Source organism: Cornus florida, unplaced genomic scaffold (genome assembly GCF_030987335.1).
Source record: "Cornus florida cultivar Cherokee Brave unplaced genomic scaffold, ASM3098733v1 CherokeeBrave_3.0.0_Hap2_Chr03, whole genome shotgun sequence".
Lineage (NCBI taxonomy): Eukaryota > Viridiplantae > Streptophyta > Magnoliopsida > Cornales > Cornaceae > Cornus > Cornus florida.
This window is the reverse complement of record NW_026775573.1, coordinates 51,806,287-51,817,920: the sequence shown is the minus strand read 5'-3', so window position 1 is coordinate 51,817,920 and position 11,634 is coordinate 51,806,287. Positions and strand designations below refer to the sequence as shown.

General features: G+C 36.4%; 1 pseudogene; it reads right to left on the bottom strand.

Moving 5' to 3' along the window:
* Positions 1-11,249: 11,249 nt before the first annotated feature.
* Positions 11,250-11,347, bottom strand: LOC132302066 (small nucleolar RNA R71; annotated as a pseudogene).
* Positions 11,348-11,634: the final 287 nt, after the last annotated feature.

The window sequence follows — 11,634 nt, the reverse complement described above, 5'->3', positions numbered from 1 at the left end:
GGTATTTGCCCCCATTTGGGTTTAGGCCCATGTTTTATAAGGCCGTATGCCTTCAGAATCTTAAGGTCCTAGGATTTAATGTTCCTTGGCATTCTTTTATGCCTTAGAGGAATTTTATTGATACCTTCGGACTCTTGAGGTCCGAGGATTTGATGTTCCTCAGCTTTCTTTTATGCCTTAGAGGAATTTTATTGATACCTTCGGACTCTTAAGGTCCGAGGATTTAATGTTCCTCGACATTCTTTTATGCCTTAAAGGAGTTTTATTGATACCTTCAGACTCTTGAGGTCCGAGGATTTAATGTTCCTCGGCAATCTTTTATGCCTTGGAAGAATTTATTGATAACTTCAGACTCTTGAAGTCTGAGGCTTTATTGTTTCTCGGCATTCTTTTATGCCTTAGAGGAATTTACTAATACCTTTTGGACTCTTGAGGTCTGAGGATTTAAAAGTGGGAGAAGGCCAAGTCAAAAAGTGACTGTGACGTAGTTAGAGTCCCAATCGTTTGGTTGGGGGCCTTCATTTCACGGAGACTCTTTCCTTGGCATCTACCTGTAGCGAAATTTGGTTATATTAACCATTCTCTTTTCTTATTTATATTCGATGTAGGATAAAGAAAAGTAAGTTTATCTTATTAGGCCAATGTTTTGGGCCTAAAAAGGGTGAATTATTACAAAGAATGTCCTTTGGCATATAGGTTTAGGTGTAGCTTACGCTGGGCCTCCTTGTATGTCAATGGACACTTTTTGCAATATGATGACTCACTATAGTAAACCCATAAATTAAGAGAGGGTAAAGTCCTATTTTATTCGATGTGGGATCAAAAGGCACTTGTTTTTGTGTTTGATTTTTTTTATTATTATCATTATTTTTTTTTGTTGTGTGAGGAACTTATTCATAATGGAATTCAGATTGATTTGTAGAGTGTAATGGCCCCCTATTATGAATAATGTTCCTTCCATAGCAAAAAAAGGGATTAAAATAATTATTCTCCCTTTGTGTTTGGCTAATTATTTATGTAGCATCCTGATTTTTATACTTGCATACATAAGGATATTAAGGTATAACAAATTGACATAACTCTTTGTAAGAGATTTTATTATAATGATCATAAATGACCTTCTTTAATAGAAAACAAAAAGGAACTATTTTACTAGCTCATACTTAGTGGTAGTACATTTTCAGATGTATTGCATTCCATGGTCGTCCAATTATTCGGACATCTTTCTCGGCCAACCTGTAGGCCCCTTTCCCTACTACTTCGGTAAAGGTCCGATCCAATTGGGCTGTAGCTTTTTAACATATGCCATTTCTTGGTTTAGCACCCAATCGTCCATAACAAAACTCCTCGTTTTGACCCGTTTATTGTAATTGTTGCTAGTCCGAAGCGAGTCTTATTGCCGCGGCATCTCTTTTTTCTTTTAGGAGATCAAGACTATGTTCTAACTGCTGATCATTTCCTCCTTCCATCAATATATAGGTCTACAGGGTTGGCACTTCTGTCTCTATTGGAATTATAGTGTCGGACTCGTATGCCATTGCGAAGGGACTCTCCCCAGTTGGCCTTCTTCGAGTGGTTCGGTAAGCCTAGAGTTCCATGGAGAGATTTTCATACCACTTGCTCTTAAACTTCTCCAGCTTTTTCTTCAGACAGTCGAATATGGTTCAGTTAGTTATCTTGGTCTGTCCATTTCCCTGTGGATGGCTTACTGCAGCCAATTTTTGGTGGATTTCATGTTCATCAAAGAATTTCCTAGTATGCTTGTTATCCAAATTCTTGCCGTTGTCCATTATGATAACTCTCGGCACGAACCGAAATCTTATGTTATTCCACAAGAAGCTTTTTACTTGATCATGAGTCACGCTTGAATACGCTTCAGCCTCTACCCATTTTCTATAGTAGTCAGTGGCCAATAACACATATTCCTTCTATTCAAAAGCTTTGGGTAGTCAGCATACTACATTAATCCCCCATTAAGCAAAAGGCCAAGGATTTGCCATTACATGCAGATCTTCAACCAGCTGATGCTTTATGGGGCCGTAGCGTTGACACATATTGTATCTCCTGGTGTACTCTTCAACATTCATGGCCATGTACGGCTAGAAATAGCCTTGAGTTAAGATCTTATGGAGGGATCTTTCACCTGAATGATTACTGCAATCCCCCCCCCCCATGTATTTGCTTCAACACTTTGAGAGCCTCAGCAGGAGTCAAACATTTCAAGTATGGGCCCGAGAATGATCGTCGGTAAAGGCGATTATTGATAATGGAGTACTTGGCCGCTGTAGACCTTACTTTCCTTACGTCTACCTTCTGATCTGGGAGGATTCTATTTTTAAGGTAATCCTCCAATGGATCTATCCAACAGGGTTCTCTTGCGACTTCAGAAATTATCATCACTATTGGAACTATTCGGATTAAGTCCTCGGCTATAGATGAGGCTGTAAAAGCCAATTTATCTACTTCAAAGTTCTCTTCTTTCAGGATTTGGTGAAATTTGACTTGATCGAATTCACTAGAAGTAGCCTCTATGACCTCTTTGTAAGCCTTTATCCTTTCCTCTTTTGGCTGGTATTTCCCTATCACCTAGTTCATGATAAGCTATGAGTCACTAAAGACTTTCAGATATTTTACCTGAAGTTGCTTTGCCAACCAAAGTCCAGCTAGCAAAGATTCATATTCGGCTTCGTTGTTAGTAGTAGGGAAACTTAGCCGGATTGACTGTTGAAGCATAGTTCCTTTGGGAGTTTTAATGACAACCCCCGTTCCTGCACCGGTTAGATTTGAGGAGCCATCAACATAAAGCTCCCATTGTGGTTTTGGGAGTTCCGGTTCTTCAAGTTTATCCTTGATGAGCGCTGAAAAGTGCGCATTTAAACCACTTAAGCTTAGATATTCAAGGACCTTTATCTATTTTACTTTCTCGTTTTTGACTAATTTCGTGTTATTGTCCTTTTTAGGCGTTTATCCCCAAAATAAGCTAAATTAGTCAAATAAGAGCTTAAAAGAAGCTAACTCAAGCTGAATGGAAGAAAAGAGCAAAGTGTAAGTAGATTGAAGCAAAGTGTGGAATTCATTAGGTTCAATTGATCACAAAAACACTTCGATCGATCGAAAGTTCATCGATCTAGACATTTTAAGATGGATCCAAGCTCTTTTGTCCTTATCTAAAGATCCAACCAATTTTGATTGATCCAAAAATTCTCAGATCGATCGAAAAGATTCCATCTTATCCTGTTGTACCACCCCACCTACCACTTTTGTCTCTTTCCCCAAAAATATCTCAAATTTGTCCTTATCCAAAAAGGCGCCGCCATGGAGGATCGATCCAGCCAAAGTTTGATGGATCTCAGCCATGTTCGATCGATTACAGAACAAGTTCGATCGATCAAACCTTCTAAAATGCGAAAAAAATATATTTCTAGCTCATTAAAGGTTGTCTCATGGTGTAATCATTGGAGAAGCCCTTGTGTATGAGCCTAGAGCATTGGGTGTGACATTTGAGCTACCTATATAAGGATTATGAGCCACATTTAAAAAAAAGGGGAGATGAGATAGAGGATACACAATACACAAGAGTTCTTAGATTACCTTAGGGAGAAAGAAAAGAATAGGAGAGCTAGAGGCACATTTTTGGAAGGTTTTCCATCTACTTCAAGAAGAAGAACATTTCTACCATGGAGATAGCCCTTAAGGGTTCAAGGACACCATCCATAAGTAGCTAAACATCCTCTTGGGGCTAGAGTTAGCCCTAAGCATACTTTTTTTTTTTACCTTGATTTATGTATTTTTGAGGGGATTTGTGTTGTAACTCATGTTTTGACATCTTTATATACATAGATCTTGTTTATTCAATGATTTGTGTGGTTTAATTCTTCTAAGTGACCATTTCATTCTATCCATATGTCTATGTATGCTAGAATAGATGTTCATGTGTTTATCTCTATTTCTTGTGTTGTTGATGCATGTCTATGTGTATTGATACTATGGATCTAGAGATTGTCAAGACATAGTGCTTAATAGAATGCTCTCGTGATTATTTGATGGTTTATACTTATTACTTGATGGATTATGCCTCTCTCTTAGTTTAATTAGTTTAAATTTCATGTCATTAGCTTAGATGTAGTGTAGTCACCTTAGTTGTTAAATGGGAGGACAATCCATGCTTGTTGTTGATATTCTATACTTATGAATGCAAGTAGTATATTTCTTTAATTTGTGATGTGCTTAGATTGTGAGCTTAAAAGAAGGATTAATGGCTTAGTTTGATATATTATGCTATTCATTATGTTGTATAGATAATATATATTTAATTGGTTATCCATGCTTATAGAAACAACCATACACACTCACCATTGTTGCAATATGTGCCTTCCCTTTATTAATTATGAATTAAGTGTAGAGAAAGGTGATGCTTAGTGGTGATCTCTAAGTACCAAGACATATCTCTTTTGTTTTCTCTATCTTTCATTCACTTGTGTTATATTGATCTTGCTTAATCTTAATTATAGTTTAATCAACCAGACAACCTACCTTTGATCACTCGACCTACTAACCCTAAGCAATGTTTCCATTACTTGTAGCCCTTAAATCCTTTGAGACGATCCCTACTCACCCTTGCTATATTTTTAGTTAGTGGTAGTAGTGGCACTTATAAATGTAAAACTTAGCCACACTATTTTGCACAAATTTGGTTGCACCGCGATGAGCATCACCATGTTTTTGGCGCCATTGCCGGGGATGTAATTGGCAACGCCATGTTTTAGAAACAATTAGGGATTATGTAACGACCCGGTCATTTGCCTTCCTTTCCTTTTTCTTGAAATTTTACGAATGAATTTTTTTCGTTTAATTTTCTTTTCTGAGCTCTGTTTCGTGTCGCTTAGTGTCATCTCGAGTGCTCGGAATTGGTTCCTGAGACTCTTTTCCGTGGATTGATAACTTCCTTTGAGGACCGAGTCATTTTCATATTTTTTGTGTTTCAACACTATGCGCTATTTCATCCTTTTCCCTATTCTGTCTTATCTCCGTTTGTCAGTTTTTGGCACAACCTCACTTCTCATGCTCGGAGTTGGTTTTTGACTGCACATGCCTTCATCTTGAGTGGTTTCAATGAAATACGTATCTTTACTTTTGCAAGAAAGTACTTTGGTTGCTCCCGGTGTCCATAGGGGCATGGATGCAAAGTTCTTTGAAATTATTTTCTTTTTTTGGGGTATTTTTTGTAAATATCTTTTTTCAGGAGTTTTTAAGAAAATATTTTTGGAAGATATTTTCATTCTGGGCCATAAGTGCAGTTTTCACTTTTGGAGGGGCCATTGTGCAATTAATGAAAGTTATTGCAAAATGTCTTGTTTTGAGCCTGGATCCTTGTACGGGATTCATTTTCATATTTCATCGAGTTGTGTACTCTTGGAATTTCCTCCTGGTCGATGTTTTCCAGTTTCAGGGTTTCTGGCCCCGGTTTTTGCCAAACTTGTTTTGGGCATAACTTTCTGCTCGGGACTCAATTTTTGACACTGTTTCTTCTGTTGTTCATATTTTATCATTTTGAATCTTTTTTGTTCACAAAGTTTTGCCATTTGAGCGCGTCTGCTCAAATTTTACTTTTTTAGACCCGGCAGGGCCCGTTGGGGCACTTTTTGAGATTTCTATAAAAGAGGGGTGAGATATTTCATTTTTCATCTTCTCCGCTCTTCATGCATGACCTGGAGCTCCCATGGCAGCCCAAGGGGTGCTGATATCTTCTCTCTCCTCTTTTGGTTCACTTTTCCTTGATGGAAAGTCTTCGGCCTTAACATTTGTTGTTCCCCTCGCCGTGCTCTACCATCCCCCTTATTAGAATTCAGTTTTGACCATTTCTTGAGTTTGGTTTTGAGGTCAAGTTATGATTTTGATGGGGCTTTCACGGGAGTTATGTTCATGGCGTTGTCCCCGACAAAACCTAGTAGTTTCGTCGGATTCGGAGCCGTTCCATTTTGATGGCTTTTGAAATTTTCATCTCAAATTGAGGTAGGGGATGTTCTAGGTTTAAATTCTTATTATATAGCATGCTTGTAATGCTTATACTACTTGTTTGCATGATTAAATATGAAATCTAGAGATTTTATTATTTATTTTTCTTGTACGGGATCTAATTTTCCCGGTTGCTCGTGATTTGGTTTAAACATGTAGCATGATATTATATTGCCCCATAATATGCTCATTGTCGTGTATTAAAATTAGAGCATTTAAATAAGTACTAGAGCTTTTATTTAATATTTATCTTAGGTGAAAGATTAATTCACATGGCCTTAACTAGCTTGAAATCAATATGTGTTAGTATATTAAATTAGGCCTTAGCATGCTCTCCAACATAGTTGAATTTGAAAGTAATTGGAGGTGTTTTGAAAATTAGTAATTATTAATTAATTTGCCCCGAGTGCACTATTCACTCTATTTGAATTCCGACTTGATATTCTTGATTTACATGCCATATAGCTTCACATATATTTGATTTAGAATATTCGGTTAGGTTTTGAAACCTTTTATTTAATTAAATTCCATGTTTAAGATTTAATCGTCATGGTGATATACAACTTGGAATTGTATTGTGGCATGCTAGAAAATTAAGTTTTGGTATGGTTGTTCACATGTATTAAATTGGGATTTATTGCATGAGAATTGCAACTTTTGTTTTATGTTTAACTTTAGTGAAAGTTTAATTCGCATAGTCGTAAATTGAATGAAATAAACTTGTAATGTGATATTGCATTAGTCTTTGACATGTTTTCCAACATAAGTTAATTTGAGAGCATTTGGTTAAGTTTGAAAATCTAGAGATTTTAATTAAAAGAATTAATTAAAATCTATTTTGTGGTCCCATTAGCTTAATTAAGGTTTTAACTTGATATTTGTATTGGCCATGACTTGTTTACTAGTATATATTAATTTGGGACTATTTGAAGTTGTTTTAGAACCTTGGGATTTAAATTAGCATGATTTAATTAAAGTTCTACCTTGTTGTTGTATTTAAACTCATGAGCTTATGTTTTCAATATTGAATATATTGTTATCTTGCGTAATGATTTGCACACTTCATATTTAACATCATTCATGCATAGCGTGTAACGAATCGCACACTGAAGATTCGACATTTATCATATCATATTAGTTGTGGACTTAGAGCATGTATTGTATAGGTTTCCAAATTTGGTTGTGCTTGGTAGATAGTTGATTATCTTGCATATTCCTGTTGATATATGCGTTGTTGCACAACTTGTTGATTTTGGAAACTTGGGGATGTCGTTGTTTGGCTATGGCTAGGACATGGTTCCAGTATGGGGGATAGTCCATCTATGTAGTCTAGTGTGCATATAGGGAGGTTACCCATTGGCTAGTAACCCTAAAGTAATTATGTTGTCGGTCTGATTTGGCGTGACGTCTGAGTACCCACTTTGTTTGATTTCGTATTTCATTTTCAAGTTGATAACTAGATGATGCTGTAACTTGTTGTTTCTTATTTGTCGTTTCATTTTAAGTTACAAGATGTTAACTTTGTGAAATTGTGCTTTATGCGTTGTATTGGAAGTTCCAATGTTGGTTAAATTGCATCGATATTGAAAATCGTGTTTTGAAGTTCTAATAAAGCTTAGGATTGATCCTATTGATTCATTTATAACATAGACGTTAGGTAGCATGAACCACTACTGTTATTTTGTGCTTTAGATTCTAAGTTGATGGCTTTGAGAACTTAAACCTTATTGCATTGTATAACATGCTCTTTTGTTGTTGAATTGCATGGATAATGTGATTCTTGTTAACTTGTATTCAAATATGCTTTTGTCATGTTGTATGGATTACTCTAGACCTAGTTCAATTGTATTGAAAATGCAATTCATGTTAATCTATGCTCAAGCATTCTTCTTGTCATGTTCTTTGGATTATACCAACCATGATTCATTTCATACACGTATGTATATCATGATTCTTGTTGTTTAGACTCTAAGGTAGCTTAGGATGCTCCCCGAGTCTCACTTGGACATAGACGTTAGGTGGCATGAGCTCCTTTAACATGTTTCACCTTAAGGTGATAAATTTGTAAAATGCTAGGTCGATGCATGCTCATCTCCTACGAGGAGCTTTATGTTACTCACCCCTACGATACTGGGGCATATTTCAGGTACGAAGACTTGGTTCATGACGCCTAGCATTCCTTGGATGTCATGTATCTTTCAAGTTTCCATTTTATGCGAATGTTAGTATGAAATGTCATTTTGTAGACTTATATGTCAAAATATGTATATTTGATTCCATGTATGTAATGTGTACTTAAGTACACTTCTTTCAATGTATTTGATATGTATGAGATGAGGCCGGAGGCCAATGACCATTATATTGTATTCTATGTACTTTTTAACTTCATGAAATATTATGAAAATCTTAAAAAATCGTAAGTCATTGCTTCACCATGGTTGCATCGGGTGTGGGAATTCCATTTTCATTCTTTTATAGGGTCTTATTAATCTTGTATGAAGTGTAGCCAAGGGCCAAACGGTCATTTGACTCCATTTTACATTTTTGGATTCCATGTTTTCTATTCCAAGTCCATTTTTGCCTTTTTGCCCGTTGGGGGGTCGGATTTTGCATCAGCTATATTTTTAAGCCATGGACCATTGTAGCACGTCTAAATAGGTAAGTTACATTTGCGTGCATAGTCATTTCTGGGTAAAACCTCATCGTTTGTGTTTTGAGCCTCCTACGATTTCATTTTGCATTTTTGTTGCATATTCTGATCTAGTGGCATTCTAGACTTTTAATTCAGTTTTATTTCCTTATTTCAACATGGTTGAATAGAAAACGTGATTTTAGGGGGGGTTTATTTTTTGTGTTTTTTCAGAAAATGTAGTCTTGGTGCCGGAAATCGATCTCAAAGTTCAACTTTCTGTTTTTTTTTAGTAGCTTTTTGGACCTCCATGACCAGATTTCATGGAGGGGCATTTCGGGCATTCTACATTGCGTTTTTTTTTTTTAATTCTCTCACGTATCACTTAGCAAACTCAATTTTGAGGGGGGTTTCTTCTTTGTGTTTTTTTAGAAAAATTCATCTACTAGCCCGTTTTTACTCTCTGTTCTGGCTGTTTCTGGAAAAAAATGCTTGTAGCAACTTTTTGGGTCCATCTTGACTTAGGCTGTTCAAGGGGCATTTTAGGGACTTTACATCATTTTTTTTTTGGTTTCTTCTGCATAGTCGGGTAGAAAATGTGATTTTAAGGGGGTTTTCTTCTTCGTGTTTTTCCAGAAAAACTCGTTAAAGGGTCCGTTTTTAGCCTCGGTTCTGAAAAAAAAATGTAATTGGTGCTTGCTGTTAACACACTATTCCTGCCCAGATTTCTTACTTGGAAAATAAGTCTAATTTTTCGAAACTTTGAGACTTCATATCTTCTTTGTCTCGACTCCAAATCAAGTGATTTTTGAGTCTAAGTTTATTAGTTTTTGCTTGTCTATCCAACGGTATTCATGGTTGCATCCAATTCTATCTGAAAAGACTATTTTTACTCTTTGTAAAGTACCCTTGCCGCACTTATTTTAAACTCAAAGGTTGGTTTTTTTGAAACTTTGACGTTTCATATCTTCTTCATCTGGACTCCGAATCAAGTGATTTTTGAGTCTAGATTCATTAATTTTTCCTAGTCTATCTATCAATATGCTCAGTTGCATCCAATTTTGTCTAAAAAGACCATTTTACCCCTTGTCAATTACCCTTGCCGCATTGTTTTGAAACCCGAAAGTTGGTTTTTATGAAACTTTGGAGTTTCATATCTTCTTCATCCGGACTCTGAATCAAGTGATTCTTGAGTCTTGATTTGTTAATTTTTTGCTGTTTTTCCAGCGGTGTACTCGGTGGCACCTGAATCCATATTTTTTTAAAAATGACTATTTTGCCCCTAGGGGCTTATTTGTCATATTTTTGACCTTTTGCTTCTGCATCAGTTCTCATTGAGTTCCACGACCTCATGGAAGGTCACTTTGACTTCTTAGAGTCTTATTTTCTGTGTTCGCTTTCGCTTATCGGATCCGTTATCGGGTCAACCTTCGGTCGTCACAAATTAGTACTCTTTTGATCGTGTCTTTACTTTATTTTTATTTTTGGTTACTTATTATGTTTGTTCTTATTTAGCTAGGTGAAATTGAGCAAGGAGGTTAAACAAAGGAGAATTGAGAAGCAAGGAGCTAAGCTAAGCATAAAAGGGCTAAAAATCTAAAAATTGCAAAGCATAGCAAAGCTTGGAAGTTAAAAATTGAATTGAAGTTGCTTAAGGACCCCTTGTGAGATCTTTATAACTCAATCTTTAGCTAAATCTTCAGCCTGCGTGGAGGCATATTTTTACATTCTTAGATAAATCGTGAGCCCGCATGGAGGCAATTTACTTTTCTTTGCATGATTGTTCAAGCATGGGAGTATGGGATCATTGTATATGGAGATTTATTGATTGATTTGTTATAGGGGTGAAGTGATTGTTAATTGCTTGTTATTTGCTTTGCTAGTGTATGCATGGTCGTAGGTCATTGAATCCTACCCTTGTCCCTCCTAATTTGCATCTTGAATTGGTTATTCGTAATCCTAGGGGAAGAAGTAGTTCTCATCATTCCATTTCACCAATGGAAGATTTGAATGAAGACCATGTGGAGAACATTGGTTATGTAGATCAACAAGGGATCCTCCACCCTAATGTGCATCATGAAAATGTTCAAGTACCGTTAGGCATGCCTAAACCATTTATTCCACCACAACAACAAGGCCAAATTCCTTTGGGAATGCCTAGGCCAATATTTGCTCCATAACCTCCCATAGTTCAAGCTAACCAAGGTGTTCGTTTGGCACCACCAAATGTGAATCCTCCCATTGCATTAAGAGACCATTATATGCCTAATGAATACAATGCACCTACTTGTATTCAATTGCCCCCATTTAGAGCACATCACTATGAATTAAACCACAAACTATTCAAATACTTCCAAACTATCATGGACTTCCTAGTGAAGAACCTTATAAGCATTTGGATAAGTTTCTTGAAGTATGTTCCACCGTGAAATACACGGACATGCCGGAAGAAGTTTTAAGACTCAAACTTTTTCCTTTCACCCTTAAGGACAAGGCAAAATATTGGTTCAAAAATCTTAGGCCTTTTTCGATAACTTCTTGGGCAGAAATGCAACAAGAATTCTTGAAAAAGTACTATCCGGTTACTAAGACCAATGCCATGAGAACTTCCATTAGAGAATTTTCTCAAGGGGATAGGAAAATGTTTCATGAGGCATGGGAAAGATTTAATGATTTGCTTAGAAAGTGCCCACATCATGACATACCTAAGTGGTAACTAGTTCAATATTTCTTTGAAAGTTTACCGGATAATCATAAGGGTATGGTTAATGTATCCATGGGTGGTTCTTATCTTAACAAACATGAAAATGATGTATAGCAATTGTATGAAAGTATGAGTGAAAATTCCATGCAAAGGTCCTTATCTTCTAAAAATGGTAGAAACCTAGGTGGAAGGAAGAGTGTTGGCTTATATCAAGTTGACAACTCCAATGACATAGCCGCCGAGATAAAATTCTTATCTCAAAGGTTTGATCAATTCATGATTAACC